Here is a 21,885-nt window from a genome sequence, read left to right as displayed (position 1 = left end):
AGGAGTGACTGTTAAATGAAATGAAATGAATTGAAATAAAACTAATCACAGGTTGTAAATAGTTTAGCTCCAACTGTGAGGCAGCTTTTAAACACGGGCTGCTTATCCTCTGTGTCTTCTGTCCTTAGGGATTTTCATACTCCATTCTCAGCTCAAGCTATGCATCAGATATCGTCATCTCCTCTAGGATGCTTCTTTGGGACCTGCCTCCCTTTCTGTGATGTGGATGGATGGCACCCAATCATTTTCTAGTTGAGCAGAGTAACTGATAAGCTCTAGCTTATGGAATGGAGCTTGTGAATGGTTCGCACCCAGGGGAGTTTCAGAACACCTAGCCCAGTAGCCGAGTCCTTGAGCCTCTAAACCTTTCTGTAGTTTATTTGCCTTTCTGGTTCAGAAACTTCGAAACTATGCTGTCACTATTCCAGGGGAATGTGTGAGGTTTTATTTTGTTTTGTATTTTTGTTTTCTGTTTGTTTTTGTTTTGGCTGTGCTGTGTGCCTTGCGGGATCTTAGTTCCCCAACCAGGGATTGAACCCAGGCCCTCGGCAGTGAAAGCGCAGAGTCCTAACCACTGGACTGCCAGGGAATTCCTTTGTTTTTTTCCTGTGTGTGGTTTGGCACAGTAGATTTTTGGAAAAACTATTACCCCTTTCCCTAGGAGCCTTGCTTAGAGGAAAATGTATTTGATTATTATTTTTGTTTTTCAGTACAAGCAGATTTTCCCAAAGTTGCAGAAAACATCCAACTTATCTTCAAGTGCTGAATTATTTTTAAATGTCATTTTTTAAACAAGAGAACTTGAGTGTTTAAAAATGAAGATGTTATTTAAAAGTAAAGTGGTGTATTGTAGCCAATCAAAATCCCCAGACCAGAAAGTGGCTTTCCAATTTAGCCAGTCTGTTTTAATCCAGGTTATCTCAAGCCTCTGCTAAAATAGCCACGAGATTGCTCCCCAACCTCACTATCACCCCCAGCCTTCTATATCTGGACGCATAAAGTTGCACAGCAGTGAAGACAGATGTTCTTGAGGCAGGGACTGGCCTAGACTCCTAATATGGTCAGGTTGAAATTAACCAGAAAGCTGAGGGTCATCAGCCCTGAGAGGCATTTTAAATTTCTCTCTGACCAAAAGCCCTGTTTTTGTCTTCAGTTTCTTGGAGTTGATGAAAAGTCTTGCTTACGTGTATGAATTCAGAAGTCTGTCTTTGAAATCATGGAGTTCTGATGTCTGAGAACCCTGGCCCGCATCGGAACCAAACTTGACTGTGGGATGGTCTCTTCAGCAGGCTCTTTTTCTTCACCAAAAACGTGCCTTTCTCATCCACCCCCCGCAAACCTACACTGGCTTCTATATTTTCACCTGTGCACTTCATTCCTAAATGCAGATATCTAAAAGAAGCAATACATGGAATGGCTAAGACTGTACTGAGAAGAAGTCAATCAGATTTCCTTTTTCACAGACCCAGGAAGGAAATGGGCAGCAACCTTAGTTCACTGGGCTTCTGGGTGGCTGGGAGAAGTCCCTGAGAGGAAGAATGGAACACGGGAAGGGAAAAAACATACTAAGACTAGTTTATAATTTTGTTTAGGACAGACCTGTCATGTCCATGGATCATTGTCTCAAACTCTAGAGAGATGACTCAGATGTCAACATGTGTGTGTGTGTTGTGTGTGTGGGACAGGCTTTTTAAAAAAGTGGAATATAGTAAAAAAAAATAATAAATTTATTATTTGAGGCTGCTGTTATGGGGAGTCTAGATCATTTAGAGTTTACTAAAAATCTAAGGAATTTGAGGGCTGTGTGGCATAACTAGAACACGGTAACTTTCACCATCACCCACCTCCAGCAGACAAATCCAAATAGAGCCTGGGGGGGAAGGGTGATAAATCCTCAGCTCCCCACCCCCAATGTAGCTTTGATAAATGTCTGATAATTTCAACTAGAGTAGAGGGAGAGTGATGCTCTGTCTCTCTACCTCCCTCTCAAGAACAGAATGAGGGGGCAGTTTGCTTTTTAAATTACAAAAAGCCGGGTTAAGAGTCTTTCTCGCCTTACATGGGTGGTGAAAATTAAAAAGGGTCAAAGACGATCCCAAGATTAGTGAGAAAGTACACCCTCCTCCCGTTTCCAAAGACGCCCCACGTCTTTCAAAAGAGAACCAGCAAATTACCATGGAAATCTGCCCCAAGCAGCAGTGCTCAAGGAAGAGTCAGAGCCTTTGTTAGCAGGGGTTTGTGTGGGCCGGCACCATAGTGAACACAGTTAAGCCTCACTAATTCCCTGAATGGGGGAAAAGCCAATCTCGACTTGTAAGAAGCTTGAATTTGAAAATATGTTTAGAGAAATGCCATGTTATTATTTCCACAAACGTGCAGTCCAACTGCTGGCTGGGGTCTGTGCTCTGAGCTTCCAAGACTCTTAAGGCCTTGAACAAACAGATAAGGACTGTAATTAGCATACTGGTCATTTGAATGCAAAGTGCAGTCAAAGTGGTGCTTAAAACCTGCGTGTTAGCATACTCCCATAGCAGGCTGTCACTTTCCTATGTTTATAGTATTAATTCGCCTAGCAACCTGCCCCCTTTCCTTTTTGGCAGTAAACTTGAGCCTGGCATGTCAGAATTCGTTAAATTTTCCATATTAGCCGCCGGAATGAATAAGGAGGGGAGGTGGTGAACCACTTGTAAAAAATCAACATGAACATATTTTAAACTTCACTTTTTAACTGACCTTTAAAGTTCATCAGTTAATTCATATTTATTATTTACTGGGTAGGGAAGGTATTAGCTTGCTTGATTCAAAGGGGCGGAGGGGCAAGCTGTTTCGGATGTCCCTTCCCCAACAAGTGACCTGGTCAAGTGAACACCGGAGAGCATTGAACGTAACCAGTTCCTGGATTATAACAAAATAAGGATTGGTTATGAGGATCAACAGGTGCATACCTAGATGGGACAACGGCACAGGGAGATCTGCATCTATCAACCACGTCTGTGACGGCCAGCCAATCCTGCGTGCACGTATTAACTTTTTTTTTCAATTCTAACTTTATTTTTATTTATTTATTTTTTGGCCATGTTACGGCATGTGGGATCTTAGTTCCCCAACCACGGATCGAACCCGTGCCCCCTGCAGTGGAAGCATGGAGTCCTAACCGCTGGACCACCAGGGAATTCCCTTAACTTTGTTTTTAAAGTCACACTTGAGACCGCTTGATTTGAAGTGTGACTGAGCTGTATTTGGGAAGGGGGAAAGAGGAGACAAACACTTTGTTATAAAGCAGAAACTAACATGCCATTGTAAGGCAATTATACTCCAATAAAGATGTAAAAAAATAAAAAAAAACAAAGATGAATACAGCTGCAGTTTGATCCCAATATTCAGAGTCTTCATCACTTTGTTCTGCACGTGGAAGAAAAGGACTGTGTTTTTTTTTTTCCAAGTCGAACAAACCATCTGGCAGTTGGGGTGGGGATTGCAGGAAAAAGCTGGGTAAAGCCTGAGGGAGAATCAAACTTAAATGCCTGCCTGCCCTTTGGGAAAATTCCCCAATTCTACTTCCTGGCCCTGAGAGAGATGGCGAGAGGTTACCCACTAACCTAAGGAGGAAAGATAATCCTTAAGTAATGAAATCCTGAATGTAGTGCTTCCCAAACTTTACTGCACATTAGAATCAGAGGAGATTAGAGTGTAAGATTTTTAAAAACCCTAATGCCCAGATTCATGCCAAACAATTGAATCAGAATCTCTGGGCGGGGGTAGGCACCAGCATTTTGTGAAGATCACCAGATGATTCCAAGTGCAGCAAATTGGGACCCACTACCCTAAAGCTTTCCCACCTTACATGCATTTAATCTATATTTAATCTTCCCAGTTACCCTAAGAAGGAGGTGCTATTAGATCCCCATTTCACAGATGAGAAAATTGAGGTTCAGAAAGGCTCAATAAGTTGCCAGGGTCTCAAAGCTGTTAAATAGTGAATCTGGAATTTGAATATCAGCAGATTAATTTCAGAGTCTGCATGTTGAACTTCTATGCAATACTGTTTCTCTGGGCTTTTGTCCCCTGGGTCCAGTACCATTCCAACGAATCTGATATGTGACAATCCCATGTCCACTCAGTGAGAATTTATTGGGCACCTACTACGTAAATCTCAGTTTTAGGTGTAGTGTGTGACTCTAGGTAGATTCAAGGAAATGTGGCTAACTCCTGGTAATTCACGGGGCCTTCCAGATAGCCATAGGTTGGTTATCGCGTTATTTACGTTAAAGCTTAATCAGCCAAAGGCTACCAGAGACAAGACTGTAGTTGGACAAAGTCAAATGTATTGACCTGATGCATTGAGGAAGTGCATTGCAGAGGAACCATAGGGTGCCACTCTTGAGAAGAGGGAGGAGGGAACATCTTTTGTAGTGTTTGGGTTCCCACTGAAGGATGCTGAGGAGGGTCTAAGGAAGCAGGGATGACTTCTGGATTGGTTGCAGCTTCGGACGCAGGATCAGGAGAAGGAGGGTTGAGTAGGAATTGGGTACTGTCATGAGGCAAGGGTGGCTTAGTAATTGGTATTCCCAGTAATACATGAGAATAGCAAAGCAGGTCTGGGCCATCGCTGGCAAGAAAGTATCAATAGTAGTAGTCACTCAAAGAAGACGGAGGTCATTATGGCATTTTACAACTGCTGTGTAACCTTGGGAGAAAGTGTTTTCTGTTAACTTTGCAGCTGACTTTATTTGTCTGTCCTCCCAGCCTGATTAATGGCAGGGCTCTTTTTTCTTAGTCCAAGCTGATTGAAGTTTTGACTCTCAGATTTTGGGCTTTTTCAGAGGGGATGGGCCTGAGGGGGAAAAGAAAGTTGATACTCAGATCTACAATGAATGGTTTTGCTACTTTTCAGCTGAGTTGGTAAATTATCTAATGGGAGAGTGCGTGTAAAACTGGTGAATATTGAAAAAGGCTTTTATTTCAGTTATTACTATATCAATGTCAATGTCCAGGGTTTTGACAATGTACTATGGCCGTGTAAAATAAAATAATACAATGTATCAAAATATTGGGGAAAACTCATTGACGGATACCTGGGAACTCTCTGTACTATTTCTGCAACTTCTTGTGAGCCTTAAACTCTTTCAAAATTGAAAACAGTTATAGAAGATGTGTTTGTGTTGATCATCTTAATAAGACCTCTTTAAAAGTAGTGTGACTTTATCTATTCTCTTCCCCCCAAATAATCCAAAATTGGTTATATCAACGTTCTCTTGTATGTCGCTGAATTTGAAGATGGTACCCAAGAGTAATGTCCGTCAACATCCATGTCTACCAGTTACAGATCCCTGTGGGGTTATAAATATCAGAACCGTTTGTGCATCAACAGAGATGCCATTTGAGTAGGGTCTGGAAATACGTGTTAAATATCACCAGGTAGGGAAAGGAGAGAGAAAGCTATGCTAGGCAAAGGGAAGAGCAGGAGGAAAGGCACAGAAGTGTGAAAGTCAAGGCATATCAGGGAAACAGATATTGGTTTGATGGAGCTGATGCTTGGGGTATAAAGGAGGACTGGTGGGAGAAGAACCTGGAAAGATGGGTTGGAGCTGGAATGTAACAGTCTGGATGTGATTCTCTCCTCTCTGAAATCGAGGACTTTGGATTTTCCTTGTAGTATTGTACTTACTACACCTGTCTTGTATCACAGTTACTTGGGTCTGTATTTTTTCTCCCCAGCTAGATCCCAAGTTCCTTGAGGAGATGGTCCAGATTTGGTTCGTCTGTGTAACATCTGTAGCACCTAGCTGTGTGCTTTGTCCTTGGTAGGTGCTAATAAAATTGTCCTAGGAATGTATAACGTGTCACAAAGGTGCAGTTGATATTCCCTCTCGAGAACATTCAGAGCCCCAAGATAATGTAGAGTGAGGTGTTGACCTCCAGGGAAATGAAAGCATCAGGAAGAAAAGCACACAACCCATCCTCTTCAAGCTCCCTTTGTATCTGGCTTTGGTGACTGGGTACGGCCATGCCTTGCCATCTTTGACATATGCCCTCGATTGGCCCTCAACCATGCCATGATGGTGTCCTTTGAAGAGATGTAATGTACCTTGCCCTAATCTATTTAGCATTCCACTCTCACTTCCCTCTGTTCAGCTTTGCTGGACGCTTGCAGAGATGCCTCACCCCTCCACCACCTGTTCCTTGGGTCTCTGAATTATAGTGAATACAATGGGGTTTAGATGGGAACCTGCAGATGCTAGGTGAGGAGCTCCTCAAGAAGATTTTCTCCAGGATTTGGCTGACATACCTGACCTGAGGGGATCTCCACCACGCCTGCTGGTGGTTTTTTTCCCTTTGCCTCCTAAGAGAAATGTTCTATTGCTCACCACTTCAGATGGTTGGATGTGGGGATGGGGTCACTTCTGTTCCTGACAACCTCATTATGTGGTTATCAGGAGCAGACACTGCCCAGGTTGTCACGACAACCAGCAATGATTCAAAGCTTCCCTGAAAGGTCTGTATCTCTGGCAAATAATCAGCCTTTAGCTCTCAGCAGATGCTGAACTGAGCAGCCAATCACAGGTGAGCTGAGAAAGCATGACATCATAGTCCAGCCGGTCCAAAAAAAAAAAAAAAATTAAGATTTGGTTTTCTATTTCTCTCCTTGGTTCTTTGTCCCCTAGATTTTGTCCTCTACTTTCTCATTCTCTCTCTTTTCCCCTAGTAAAATGGAGACAGCAATGAAACCAACTTTCCAAATGCACTCTGCAGTTTGACTTAGGTTCGGGCAGTGCCTGATCGGAGTGCGTGGGGAAGGAATGTATAATGTGATCCACTTAGGAGCAAAACAGAGCATCAGCTCAATTAAATAATATGGTTTGATATGTAGGACCATGGAAGTGGGGCTAATTAAAACCAAGTCAGAGGAGAGGAACTTCCTAATTCTCATATTAATTCATCCACAGCCACTTGCATTTAATTGTCTTCTGCTTTTCTTTCGCTAACTCCCTCGTGGAGGGGAGGAGGGCAGAGGCTGCGGGCTTCTGAAAGCTGGTAGATTCTACAGGGCAGGTCTCTAACGGGCACTAATTATAGTGAGGGAAGGTGAGGAGTGCCCACCACCACCACCCAGTCCCGAGGTTCCACTATACAGGGAGTATATGTAAATGGGGATTCGTCCAGTCTATTAAAGAGGTGTGTAGCTCTGAAATCTGTTTAAACCACTCATATTCCATTAGCCATTTGCCTCCATACAAGAGTCCAGGGAGACAGGCAGGACAGGTTTCTCAAAGGAGAAATTTAAAGCTGAGGGAAATTCGAATCTTGCCCAAGGTTTCCTAGCCAGAGGCTAGACTACAGTCTGGCTCTCCTGATTCCCTGGCCAGAACTCTGAAGACCCACGAGCATGGTGTTTCCCTAGCCATGGGCTTCCCTCTTTCCCTAGCCTCTGGTTTTAAGGGATGTGGGATGAGACCTTTGCCCTGCAGGATACCCACCACGTTGCCTCCTTCAGGACAGCTGGAGCCCCTAATGACTGGAGTAGAAGGTGGAAGGGATGGGAAGGAGCCCAGTAGGGCCTGACTACAGTGATGACAATAGGTTAGAGTGAGCAGGCCCAGATGAAAGAGGAGTGGGCACTGCGCGCCCAACCAATGCCTTGTGCGCTAGCTGGCAAGGCAGGTTCTTTTGTATTCAGAGCAGGAGGGAGGATTTTTTTTAAGTTCAGCTGTTGCAGCAAAAGCTGTGAAGACTGAGAGCCACAGAGACCCAGAGTCGACTACTGGGAATAATTTCTGGCTTTGGGACTCGAGGCAGGGGTGGAGAGGGAGCCAGAACATCCAGGCTGCTTTTGCCTGGTGGGTTCCCTTTAGCAGGGATTTGGCTGGAACAGTTTGAAGATATTCGTTTTAGTTTACATCTGTTGCTACAAGCCCCATCTCACTTCTCCTGCGACTGAAAGGGCTGACTGGATCGGTGGGAGCCAAAGGAGAAATACAACTGAAGTTGCCATGTAGGGTGGTAGAAGGAACAGAACTGACAGTTGGGAGACCTGATTTCTAGGACCATCTCTCGGAGGCATTGAACAGGCTACTTTCAACCCCAGACCTCCATTCACTCATCTGTGAAATGCAGGTCATCATAATTGCCACAGTACACTGTCGTGGTTATTGTGAGGATCAAACGGGGAGAAACAAAACTGGTGTGTAACCTAAGGAGCAGGATACACGTGCCAAGAGGTTATTATGGGGCTTCCCTGGTGGCGCAGTGGTTGAGAGTCCGCCTGCCGATGCAGGGGACGCGGGTTCGTGCCCCGGTCCGAGAAGATCCCACATGCCGCGGAGCGGCTGGGCCCGTGAGCCATGGCCGCTGAGCCTGTGCGTCCGGAGCCTGTGCTCCGCAACGGGAGAGGCCACAACAGTGAGAGGCCCACGTACCGCAAAAGACAGACACACAAAAAGAGGTTATTATGGTAGTGTTGTTGTATCCTTAAATCAATGAGCTTGGAGAAGGGAGTTGATGAACACAGATGAAATCTTTAAGACATTTCAGTTTCCCCGCAAGGTCCCATGCAGTTATCCTATATTCCTGGAGGACAAACCCCAGCAGCAGTGAAGACTGCTGTATGGTATCAAGAATGAAATAGGTTATCACCTTTTCACAGGAAGACTGAAGTGTTTGTGTCGATTCCCGCTCCTAGGTCCAGTCCTCTTTCTATGATACCACTATGCTTTAACTTGTCAAGCACCTAATAGGATTTTGGCCCTGTGCTAGTTTCTATAATCACCAGGGAGAGAAGAAATACACGCATGAAATGTTTAAATAACCATGTGCGGTGATTGCATAAATAGCTCTGAAGTATAGCTGAGGTATATGGGAGGATTAGAGTGAAATCAAATACCTTTTAATTACAATTTAAGTCAATAGCCTAGAAGACTCAAGTTAGATCATTAGCCAGGAAAATCCAGTTATATTTTCTATTTCTTTTTTTTTAAGTGTTCTTATTGTTTAAAATAACCCAGAGAAGCGCATTTTACAAATCAGAGATGTAACACTCAGTAAATGACATTCATTTATATCAGTGATTTTTAGATTACGTTTACCACGATGTAAAAATAAAAATCAGTGTGATGGGTTGCGCTTTTTTTAACCCCGAAGTTAATTTAAAAGATATCTGGGGCTTCCCCGGTGGCGCAGTGGTTGAGAGTCCGCCTGCCGATGCAGGGGACACAGGTTCGTGCCCTGATACGGGAAGATCCCACATGCCGCGGAGCGGCTGGGCCCGTGAGCCATGGCCGCTGAGCCTGCGCGTCCGGAGCCTGTGCTCCGCAACGGGAGCGGCCACAACAGTGAGAGGCCCGCGTACCGCAAAAAAAAAGAAAAAAAAAAAAGATATCTGTAAAATCATTGGAAGCAGAACCATCCTGATTTAAACCTATTAATCAAGGATTTGAGGAGGAGGGTGATGGGAGTTTTTGCATTAGAAGACAGTAACCACACCAAAAAAAAAGCCTTTTTAAAATGCCTGATTAAAAAAAAAATCAAGCTGGTATACTCAGATTTTTTTTAAAGCAAATATGTATTTTAACAAAATCAGTAATACCACACATCATATTAGAAAGAGCATGGGTTTTGTACTCAGATCTAGACACAAATCCCAGCTCTGCAAAATTCATGTAATACTCATGTATACATAAATATATTTTTTAATTAAGGAAAATAAAAAGTAAAATGCAAAGTGATTCTTAAAAAAGTCTTAAGAATATGTGGTTTACTTAGTCTTTGCCTCCCTCTTTCTTGCTTTGTCGTAGACTTGAAGGGTCGTTATTATTCATTTCCCAATTCCCAATATCATCAGAATTTAACATGAATTAGTCCAAAGAGGAATCCCAATCTCCAACTTCCCCAGATGTTGTCTCTGGTGAATCTAGAGGCCTGTTGTGTGACTTTTCCTAAGAGGACCCTGGCAGATGTATTTGTTCACTCTTGGTCTTGAAACTTATTTTGTTGACATTACAGCAAAATGATTGCTGGATATTATGCAGTGTTGAGAAAATTGGATAGAAGTGCACTGGGGAGGGTCATGACCCATCTTGACCATTTAACTATGTGAGGACACATTTATCTTTATAAAAAGAAGTTTCAAAGTGAAGAAGAAAAATCACCAATAATTCTACTTCTTTAACCCAACTATTATAATTTTATGTTCATCTCTAATTTTTTTTGTGTGTGTGTAGGCATATTTTACATCATTATAATTCAAATGTACTTATTATTTTGCATTTTTGGTCATTTTTGATGACAGCTTACTGTCTCCTTGCTGGGGTTTACGCTAATTTACATAATCTAGCCAAATCCTAGGGCGGTTGGATTTTGGAGTAGCAAGAGATGACAGTTTTGTGTTTTTTTTGCCATACGCGGGCCTCTCACTGTTGTGGCCTCTCCCGTTGCGGAGCACAGGCTCCGGACGCGCAGGCCCAGCGGCCATGGCTCACGGGCCCAGCCACTCCACGGCATGTGGGATCTTCCGGACCGGGGCACGAACCCGTGTCCCTTGCATCGGCAGGCGGACTCTCAATCAGTGCGCCACCAGGGAAGCCCAAGAGACGACATTTGAGGTTAGATTTTAGAAGGCTTTCAACATGGGCAAAAATTTGAACTTTTTCTTAAAGACAAGATATGCCATGGGAGGTTTTAGGGAAAGGATGGACAGAAACAGCCACATCTTAACAATTGTTAATATAACTATATATATGTGTGTGTGTGTATACACACATATATATTGTATTTGAAGTAGATTAATCATTCTCTTTTTGTATAATGCTGTTTTTATTTTTATTTTTTTGGCTGCGTTGGGTCTTCGTGGCTGTGCGTGGGCTTTCTCTGTTTGCGGTGAGCAGAGGCTACTTTTTGTTGCGGTGCGTGGGCTTCTCATTGCGGTGGCTTGTTGCGGAGCACCGGCTCTAGGTACGCGGGCTTCTGTAGTTGTGGCACGTGGGCTCAGTAGTTGTGGCTCGCGGGCTCCAGAGCGCAGGCTCAGTAGTTGTGGCTCACAGGCTTAGTTGCTCTGCAGCATGTGGGATCTTCCCGGACCAGGGCTCGAACCAGTGTCCCCTGCATTGGCAGGTGGATTCTTAATCACTGCGCCACCAGGGAAGCCCCTATAATGCTGTTTTAAAAATGTGTGTTTCATGTGCAGAAAGGTAGTTTTCCTATCTAGATTGCCATCTCTTTGAACCCCATTGCCATACCTGCCTCTCAGTTTACTGTGGTTTCTGGAGACTCCATCGGTGTAAACTGCTTGCCTGACAGGTGGTGTCCCAAATCCAAACCATTTGCCCCCAGTAAAAAGTGCTTGTGTAGCTGGACAGATTTCCTCCCCTGAAAATGTATCTGAAATCCCAGTCTTCCTGCGGGGGCAGTTGAGGAAGATATACTCAATAACCGCCCTCCCCTCCCACTGTCAGGTGCGCCTCTTTCTCGAGGGCCACACCTCTGTCTAGACAACCCTGACAGTGTAGAAGTTTCCATCTCCTTTTCCTTTCCCTCTCCCTGTTCCCTCCCCTTCATTTTTTTTTTCCTTCCCGGCGCTTCCTGCCTGGAAACAAAAGATTGGTCCCCAGTAGCCCACTCAGGGTGATTTTAGTTTTCTGCTCCGGCTCTGATTGGCCTCCGCGCGGTGCAGAGCCCGGGTGACGTCATAGCGGAGCAGGGCGAGGGAGCTGTTGCCGAGCAGGGCTCGACCGCGGGCGTGCAGCTGTGGGCGGCGGACCGTCTGGGGTCTCGCGCGGGGGGCTGCAGCTTTCCCCGGCCCGGAGCGAGTGTGCGGGGCCGGGAGGAGAGCCGGGAGGGTGGGGAGCGGGCCGAGCCCGGGGCTGCGGCTGCGGCCGCGGGGCTGTGGCGCCCCAGCCCCGCCAGCTAGCCCGAGCGCTCGGAGGGAGAGGCAAGGTCTGGACGGGGTGGCTGGACCAGTGGCAGGTAAATCCCGCGATGGGTGGCACCCGGCTCGCTCTGGGGAAGGGGGTGGCGGCTGGGCTCTGCTTTTAGCCGGCCGGGCAGATTCTCTGCCTGCCTGGACCCCCCTCCCGCTGTCGTGGCGCCCCGGCCTCGAGTCCCCTACGTGGCTCCCCCAGAGCCCTGACACCCGGCGCACCGTGTACACGATCTCGGCTTGCGAACGCGGACAAGTGGGTGTGTCGGGGCCATTCCCGGAGGACCAGGGCCCCTTCGGTGGGTCAAGCCCTAGACTCGCTTACTGGGGCCTGGGCCGCTTGAGGCTAAATCCGCCCCCGGAGCTACGTCAGGCTGTAAGTCTTATACCATCTTCCCGCCTCCCTCCCCCAGCCACTGTAGCAGCGACGGCAGCCCCCTACCCCCACAAGGCGAGGGGGTGTGGCCGCGGCCCCGGCAAGTCCGGGGGAGGGGGAACAGCCCAACCGGAGCAAACAGAAAAAGTGACGATTTTCTTACACGGGCGCCTTTCCCCCCTTTCTTTTATTTTTCTATATTCCCCCTCCCCCTTTTTGGTGGGGTAGGGCAACCAGAGGAGGACTCTTTTCTTCTCCTGTGAGGACTAGAATGATGCAGTAATGTCCCTAGAAAACCCGGGGTCCCTCAGTTGGCCTTTGTCTTTGGGGAGCAGGGTCATCAGGTCCACTGCCCCCCTTCCCTGTCCCCGTCAGCTTGCAGGGGGCCTTGCCCTCAGTTTGTGAACTGGCTCTGGCAAGGTTCCTGCCACACTTTCGGAGGGACTGGACCTTTTCGATTCTTGCTCTGGCAGGATTCCTGCCACACTTTCGGAGGGATTGGACCTTTTTGATTTCTCGCTCTGGCAGGTTCTCCTTCCCTCGGTGGTTGTGGAGGGGTGGAGTGCGGAGCGGTGGGAGGGCGGTGCCTGCAGGGAAGGAGCCAGAGGCTCCACTTGTTCTTTTGGTCCCACCTTCCAGAATCCAGTGCCAGACTCTGGACTTGAGGGTTCTGGGCTGTGGTCTGTAGAAGCGAAGGAGAGAAGGGTGAGTGGCTTGGCTTTGGGAAGCATGAAGGGGGCGGTTGCAGTGCTATTTTTAAAAAATGGTTTTCAGCAGGGAAGCCTTTAGCCATGTTAGTCTCGCTCCCCTCATGGTTTTGCAGACTCAAATCCAGGCCAACTGTATGGCTGTCTGAGGTGTTGGAACAGAAGGAAGTCCATTCCTGTCGGTGACAACACTGTGGCCCTGTTCTGGAATGACCGAGGTGTAAAGGTCAGTGTGGTTTTCACTGGGCCATCTGCAAAATTATAATTGGGCAGGTCTGTCATTTGGTTCTTGAGGCCTTTAATCAGGGACACCTTTGGGCAAAGGGGCTTAATATGGTAATGGGCGATTAACAGGCCAGGGCTTGGAGAGAGCCATGTAAGCCTCCGTTTCTGGATACAAATATCATAGCCTCCTCCCCCCGGGAAAGAGGCAAAATAGCCAGAGACTGGGGGGGGCGGGTAAAAGCCAACAGCTGCGAATCTCGAGGCCAGGGGGGACCTTGTAGGAGAGACCTCACAGAAAAAGGGGGTTTGCCTGTGACAGAGGTACAGGCATGGGGCCACAACACCCTAAGGACGTTCCAAGTAGCTGACCATTCCCACAGGTTGCTCTGAGGTCTTTTGGGGGAAGGGAGCAGACAGACGTGACAAGAGATGGAAATGAGGAATAACTTCGGGGATTGGGAGGTGCTGCCCTCATCAGAGACTCTGTTATTATGAAGTCAGAGACTAAGCTACTATGAAGTCAAAGTGGATAGCCAAGGCCAAAAAAAAAAAAAAAAATCAGATCTAGAAATCAGATAGAGTAGGTAGGTAAGGTCAGGGGAGTAGATAGGAGCAAAGCCAAAGAGAGAGAGAAGAAAAAAGCCATCATCTTACCAGGAGCCCAAAGGCCCTGATTTCCCTGGTGGACTGGGGGCAGTTTGGGTGGCTGGGGCACCTGTGGCTCAGTCCAGACTTAGGGGGACAATTGCTCCGTACTTGGGGAATCAATAGCATTCTCACTGGTGAAACCCAACCTTCAGGAGCCAGTAGCTTTGGTCGAGGGAAGAAGAAGAAACTCGATGAGCAGCAGCCTCTACAAATGGGTCTTCCTCCTGGGTAAGGAGAAGGGAGTGGGGGGCCAGGGCCCCAGAATGGACTGGGGGAGCTTCGAATCTGACCGAGACAGGTAGGTTGACTGCTTTTACCTGGGGTGGTCCAGGGCCAGGTCTGGGGCCCCTGCTTCAGGCATGGGGGTATCTCTGCCTGTGCTCAAAAAGAAAGCCCTCCTTCCCAGGGGCCCCGGGACCCTGTGCAGACCGGGGACGGCGAAAACCACTGCCCTAGAAGGTAAGTGAAGCTGCTGAGGCATCTAGGATGCAGCTTAAGCTTCAGCTGCCCTGTTGTCCCCCAAGCTCGCCACCGGCCAGAGGCTAGGCAGTTCCCTCTGCAGGGCCTTGGGGTGAACTCGACTGCCAGCTCAGCATTACGCGGCTTCTCCGACAGGGGTCGGGAAAGGGCAGGCCGCGGTGCGCCCAGGGCCAGAGACCTCCATTTCAGGTGTGAAACCTGGGCCTCGGATCAAGTGACAGCCATACATTTCAAATCTGATTTAGGGGTACCAGATGAACCCTCGTGTCTGGCAGTCTGCTTCCATTTCCTCCCAGAATGTGTCGCTTCCTCCCGCGCTCCGCGACTTTGGAAGGCGTTTGCATTTACATCCCCGGTGATTACTGGAGTCACTAATACAGCCTAACCCAGAGTTTAATTGGAAACGTTAAACAATGCGATGGATCCGTGTCTGATTTGCACAGTCGGTCAATTATCTGCAGGTTGGGGCAATCTGCGCTGCACCCAGGGGGATGCGAGGAGGGGCAAGATGGCGTGGCCACAGCTGGGTCTGCGGGCGCGAAGCAAAATGAGGGGAAGCGGAGCTTGAAGACTGGAAAGAGATGAACAGTCTCCTGGTGGGGAATGGAAATCACGGAAAGGCCTGGGCGCCTGATCACTGAGATGGAATAGGACGGTGTTGGAGCCCACACAGTGGAGATGGAGGCCAGGGTTTTGCCCTGAGGTGGGAGGGTCCTGGATTTGGAGAAGGAAGATTTTTTAGGGACTAGAGGACCAGGAGCTGGGATGGAACCAACCTTGGGAGTCCAGAAGCCAGTGTTCTGGTCTGAGTGTTTCTGCCCCTCTCTGGGCCTCAATTTCCTTGTCTTTCAAATGATGGGTTTGGACTAGGTGGTTTCTAAGATGGTGGTGACATTTTAGGAAGTGGGTCCATTTATTCTTGGTAATGAAAAACAGATTCACGAAAGGAGAGCCCCCCCAATTTACCCCTTTTAAATCATACTTTTTGGCGTGCCTCTAATTTGGAGGAAAACTGTACAAAACAAGCCCACAACCACTACACACATATCATCTCTTTCAGCAGGGTGGCCTTACTTTTATTTCATGGGAATGGGAACAGGGAGGAAAAGAGAAGCGCAAGTGGAGAATCTGCCCCTGTAACCAAGCCCCTGAAAAGCGCCGTAGGGCTCTTACACAGCTCTTACACCCTGGAGGGGCGCGGACATGCGTTAGTGGCCCTGACTCCCTAACTCAGCCTCAAAACAGAAGGGCTTGGGGTGAGGGTGAAGGAAAGGCCCGGCTTAGGGTCTGTATCCTTTTCCTTCTGTCTTCCTCAACCCCCTCCCTCTCTGAGCCAGGGGGAAGTTTTGGAATTCTGTACTTTCTAGAGACACTACCCCTAACAATCAGCACAATCGCGCCCTCTAGTGACCTCAACGGGGACACCTTTGGCAGAGCTCCGGATACATCCCGTGGCCCAGCTCCAAGGTCAGAGCTTAACCCCCTGTGCAGCAGCTCCTTCCTGTGGAGAAGGGCTCCAGTCCTTCCAACTTTGAAACTCAGGTGGCTGCAACTTCCTGTAGGCCCATCTGGGGCTGGGAGTTGAGAGAGGGAGCCATTTCACCCCCAGTGCCCAGTTTCCTTCTTTGGGCCTGAAAAAGGTTCTGGAACATTCCCAGCTTTCTTCAGTGCTGGGACAGGTAGTCTCTGTGGTGGAGAGAATGGTTGTCCACAGATCCCCTCCCCTACCAAAGAGGTGGCAGCCCTAGTCCCCAGATAGATGCTGGCAGGAAGCCGGAATGTAGCAAGGCTGGGGTGCTGGTAGGCGCACGAGGGGTGCACTGATCTCTACCCCAGCCTCCAGTAGGAGGCTAAGCCACAGGTGCATACACGGGCAGTATAAACACAGAGAAGATACAGACACACAACGTGGCGTAGACATATGACACACTATAGATTAGATACAGGCTCCCCAAGCACGGGATAGATGGAATACACGTGTAACACATCGCAGACCCACGGCACACATACGCAATACGGTACTGCCATGATACACACGCACAACGCCAATATAGACACAGCTGCACAGGCACGACACGGTGCAGGCACGCAAATACACAGACATGCCCACGCTTCCACCACAGCATACCCCCAGACGGGTGACAGGAGTGCGGCCGCCAGGTGGAGCTCCGTGTCCTGCCCGTTGCTTCTGCATTGGCTCCAGCTGTGCAGCTGGTGGGTTCAAAGCGGGCTGCTGTGGAAGCAATAAGCAGCTGAGGGGAAGTGGAGGTACGTCAAGGAAAGCTCTTGACCTTGCACAGAAACCTGGAGCTGCTTGGTTAGTACTGGCTGGTGCACTAGCACCCCACTCCCCCAGGTCCTCTGGTGCCGCTCCCCACCTGGGGATGCGCAGGGGCCTTCCTGCGGCCCTTCTTCTTGGGCCCTCTCCAAGTCCCGCCCCTCTCTGGAGCTACGGCAGCCCTCCCTCCCTCACCCCCCACGCCCTTGCAGGATGAGCTCATGCCTTGGGGGCGGGGGTGGCACACCACTCAGCGGTGCAATGGGTAGCATTTGGAAAGGCTGCTTGGAGTGTGCATGTGGGACGCTCGCAGGGGATGCCAGGGCCCTGGGGGGCCAGACGTGCTCTGGAGGCTTGCCAGCAGCAACTTGGCAGACCCGGAGGATGGCTTGGTCTTTTTCTTCTAGAAAGGGGAATTGGGAAGAACGGGGCTTTTCCTGGCTCCCTGAGGCTTCAGTTTTACTCTCTCCAGCTTTAGCTACCCATCCATCCATCCATGTCTTTGGATTAGGACCCTCTGTGTTCTGGAATCCCCTAATAGAGCATGTGCGAGCCTGGATCTGACTCTATTGGAAGTTAGCCCATAGGTGCTGCTCTTCTTTGAGGACAAAGTCTATGGAGGAAAGAGGGGGCAAGGAAGGAAGGATTGCAAGGCTTGGGGTCCTATCAAGGGAATATCAGTCTCCTCCTTGAGAGGCTCAAGTGATTGTGGGGAAAGGCAGGAAAGGGAAGGGTTAAAGGGACCCTGTCTGGGCTTCCCTGGTGGCACAGTGATTGAGAGTCCACCTGCCGATGCAGGGGACACAGGTTCGTGCCCCGGTCCAGGAAGATCCCACATGCCGCGGAGCGGCTGGGCCCGTGAGCCATGGCCGCTGAGCCTGCGCGTCTGGAGCCTGTGCTCTGCAACGGGAGAGGCCACAACAGTGAGAGGCCCGCGTACCGCAAAAAAAAAAAAAAAAAGGGGGACCCTGTCTCCTTTGTGGTTGGACATGGAAACCTCTCTGGGGAAGATAGGGAAAATTGTAACCCCCTAAAAACCCCAGTATGTATTCACCCCGAAAATCTAGGGAAGACTACGGAAGACATCCCTGTGGCAGATATTGGCGGAAGGTAGAGGAAAGTTCCAATTAGGATCAGAGGCTGAGGCCCTCAGCAGCTGTGAGATGATAGCAAATTAGGGGACCTCAGAGTGCTCCCCCAAGCCTGCCCACCAACCCAGTGAAGGAGGTTGTTGAGGAGGGAAATGGAAATGGCGGTGGAGACTTGGGGGTGAGGGTTTGCCACCATCTCGCAGTTTCCTCCTGTCCACCGGACTGTACCACCTCCTGTAAATATGCAGGTATTTCACGTCTGTCATTTGATTGAGTGCTCTCAGTACTTGTCCAGGGTGACTAGGGCAGGTCTTTTCCACTCACCAGCAAGCAGATGCAGAGTGGTGAAGTGCTAGCAGTTTGCAGCTTGAAACTCCCAGCTCAGTGCCCTTTCCGGATTCCCATGTACCGAGGCTTTTTTTTTACACTTCTTGACTCTGATTATCTACCTTCTTAAGGGATTTTCTGTAGTGTGTGTGTGTGTGTGTGTGTGTGAGTGTGTGTGTGATATTTGGGGGGTTGCATGGAGTAGTAGCAGGTGGGGAAGGAGGTTCCCGCCCCCCCACAATGCTTCTCTCGGCAGGTTTCCCCCAAGAAAGAGCAGCTGAGTCCTTGCATCTTGTGGCAGCTGGTGTGCCCAGCACTGAGCCCGTCGGAGCTGAAGGCAGCCCGGCCCCTTCTCATGGGCAGCACCCACCTGTGCTGAGGTCCTGCAGCGGTGGCTGTGTGAGGTGAGTAATGGATTCCAGGGCAGGGAGTTAGGGATCTCCAAATCCAGGTGAATGCCACCTTTCCACCAGAGCTCCCTATGTCAAAGACCCTGCCTGGGCCTCACCAGCCAGGCCTCAGGGCACAGCCCATACTTTCTGGGGGACTGTGCAGCGGCGCTTGGTCTCTTGGTTCCCCCATCTCTAATATGGGATTGACAACCTTGACCTACATCCTGGAGTGAGCAGGAGAAACAACCTACCAGTCATTGCCAGGTCCTCTGCAGATGTCAAGCTCCATCTAAGAGCTTTCGTGTAACACAGACATGCTTCCCGTCAAGCTGTCATTTCCTTTCCTCTTGCTTCCCTGATATTGAAGTGGCATTTCAGCCACATGCCCCAAATTCACCAATTGGTTCCTGTAATTTCTACTGCCCCATAACCTTAACTTTACCTTCCTATTCAAAGTGTACCCCCATCCCATCCATCCCAGCTTCTGGGCCTGGCAGGCTTAACTTAAACCTTCCAGAACATTCCCTCTGTCTTACCACCCAACCAGGGAGCATTTCCTCCCCCAGCTCTCCAACGACGCCCGAGTCTGTAGCATGTAGCGTAGCCCTTGTTTCTCTGCTGCCTTAACTAATTCTTGCATGATTTCTGGAGTCTTCATCTTGGCAGGTAAACTGGACTGTGTAAGGTCTTCAGGAGTAGGGACCAGATTTCACAGGTCTCTAGTCTCTCTCAAGTGTCTGGCAGTTCCCTAACAGCTTTCCCATTTGGGCCTCTCTCTCTTCCTGTCCATTCCTTTCAGGTTTCTTGGCCTGCCTCTCTGATCCTCTACCTGTCTCTTTTCCTCTCGGGCAGCCATGATAGCTTCCTCTGTTGTCGTCTCTGTCTGGCCTTCTGTGGCCATATGCTGCTGTCCAGCTATCTGTATCTTACCGTCCCTCTGTCTCCCTGTCTGGTCTTCTGTCTTTTTGTCAGTTGCTGAGACATCTCTCATATTGCCCAAGTCAAAACCAAACAACCAACATTTAAAAAAAGACCCAACAAGAAAAACAAAGAGACCTAAACAAAAAACAAACAAGGAATATACAATGCAGTTTCCTTTCACACTGAGCCTGTCCTGGGCCTACAGGACAAAGGAAAACTGCGGCTCAGTGGCAGGTGCTTCTGTGATGCCATCTCATGGAGGGGAAGCTCCAGAGTTTTGGCCGTGAAATTGAAGGTATGAAATTACAGCCTTGCCGATATTGATGCATTCAGCTTTCCAGAGATGCTCTGGCAGGGGATCCTCTATAGAGCTTGAGCAACAGAAGGTAACTAGAACTGGCTAAAATAAGCAAGCCCCTGGGTCTCTCCTGGGTGTTCCATGACAGCCACAATAATAACTTGTATTTATTGTCCACTGTTGCCAGCACTGTGCTAGGCATTTTACTTGCATGAGACCGTTTGATCCTACAGTAACTCTGCAAGGTAGAAATTTTTTTCTGATCGTTGCTGTTTTTGTTTCTGATTATAAAAGTGATACTAGTTCGAGGTAGGCATTTTTATCATCACTGTTTTACCCATGAGGAGATAGAGGTTGAGAGGGGCTAAGGTGCTTGCGTGTAACTGGACACATGTAGTGACTTTGGGAGGAAAGACACTTCTGGAGGGTTTCTCAGCATCCCAGATAATTTTGGTACCCTCCGGCGCTCACACACACACTCTCTCACAAGCACATACTCATACCCTTGTACGTTCACACGATCATATTTACCTCCTTGACTCACACTCACTGTTCACACTGGACACATTCATAGTGATGATCACTCTTACCCCCTCGCCCTCACACACCGTCATATTTCTGAACACACTATATACAGGTACATTCATACTGACACACACTGATACACAGTCACGTCTCTGTATTCACAGTTCCGTACTGACACACGCCCACACTTATCATACACCCACCCTCACGTTCTCACACACTCTTTACGTTCCTTCTTATGTTCTCACACTCTCCCAGTCATACCTACACACTCACTTCCACTCAGATGATGCAGTCACCCTTAACCCTCCCTCAAATTCCTACACAATTACACACACTCCGTACGCAGACATAGGTTGACTTTCCCTGCCTGTTTCTCACATGGTCATACACACGCTCAATTTCATACACTCCAACACATTTGCACTGACACCACTATTTCCTCCTCACAGTTACATGTTTACACAGCTCGTAAGTCACGAACACACACGTGTGCCTACATGTTCATATGTTCACATTTATACATGCTCACACCATAAACACAATCTCACCCATTTAAACTCTTCTATCTTTGTACACTCCGAATTACACCCTTCCACTCATATATTCAGCACTGATACAGTCACTCTAACCGTGTCACATTCACACGTAATCACACTTACCCATGGCAACACTCATTTTGACACAGATTCACAATAGTACTAGTAATGACCCACGCTGTCACGTACACACCCATGTAATACTTTCCCAAACTCTTACACATACCCCCGCACTGATACTATCACATTCACACACTTTCTCACTTCACACACACACGCACACACACATTGTAACACACCCAATTACAGGCAGTAGTTCGTAGTCACAGCTGTCACTTTTTTCCCCCCCTATTTGCCACTAGTTCTCTTCTCACCTCTGGCTAAAAGGAAGAGTGTTGCTCTCAGCCAGGTGCCAATGGGACTGGATCTTTCTAGCAGAAAGGAGTGAGATTTATGTCTAGGATTAAAAGTAGCTGCTCAAACCCTCAGGTCAAGTTTTACATCCTTTCACCATAGTTTCCTTTTGCAGAAATCACCTCTAATAGGCAGAACCTTAGCCACTCCTTTCCAGAGAGGTTAGGGTTTCAACGGTTTGTTTATCTTTTGGAAGTTTACGGCTTAACTTGCCACCTCATTTCTCTCCCAAGGGCAGGGGGAGGTGAAGCATGCGTTTCTTTATGCACTCATAATGGTTTCCTATGTGAAAGTGTGTCTTTGGTTTAATGTTTATGATCTGGAATTGCCTGCTGATTAGACGCGTGGAAAGGGCAGTCCTACTTCCAGCAGGTACCTCTCATCCAGCCAGGTCTGCCCTTCCCCTGTTAACCCTGGACCATGGTATTCAAGAAAGAAAGAGAAAGAAAAGGCCAATGAGCTAGCTGGATGATAAAACATGTTCCTATTGTGAGTGTGCACGAGCACATATAGACCCCACTGGAATTTCAGCAGCTGTTACTAACAAGTTAACAGAGGAGATCTCTCAGTAGGCGTGGGTAAAGACAAGCTGAAGAAACTTCCTTGCACTCCAGACAGACTGTAGATTTCCCTGCAGAGGGTGGAAAAAAAAACCCCGGAGTGAACCAATAGATCAGGAACCTGGTGCCAGGGCCATGTGCCACCCTAGGCCCCAAGAGCACCTTGTAGGAGTCTCCGTAGTCCATGGCTGCC

At 48.3% G+C, this 21,885-nt stretch overlaps 1 protein-coding gene across 9 annotated transcripts in view; it reads left to right on the top strand.

The window, feature by feature from the left end:
- Positions 1–21,885, top strand: part of PAK3 (p21 (RAC1) activated kinase 3) — a 277,882-nt gene that overhangs the window by 149,894 nt on the left and 106,103 nt on the right. The window contains exons 1-4 of one of the 9 annotated variants that reach the window (XM_060293071.1): positions 11,772–11,958; positions 12,927–12,992; positions 13,111–13,220; positions 18,300–18,447. The exons of 1 other annotated variant lie outside the window; for it this stretch is intronic. The gene's annotated coding sequence lies outside the window, so the exon portion shown is untranslated. Of the gene's footprint in view, positions 1–11,771; positions 11,959–12,926; positions 12,993–13,110; positions 13,221–18,299; positions 18,448–21,885 lie in introns of those variants that run through there. 7 more of the 9 variants (XM_030835740.2, XM_060293072.1, XM_060293073.1 and 4 more) reach the window with 7 other exon arrangements.

This window comes from Globicephala melas, chromosome X, assembly GCF_963455315.2.
Source record: "Globicephala melas chromosome X, mGloMel1.2, whole genome shotgun sequence".
In the NCBI taxonomy this organism is placed as follows: Eukaryota; Metazoa; Chordata; class Mammalia; order Artiodactyla; family Delphinidae; genus Globicephala; species Globicephala melas.
The sequence above is the reverse complement of the archived record's forward strand: the minus strand, read 5'-3'. Positions and strand labels throughout refer to the sequence as shown.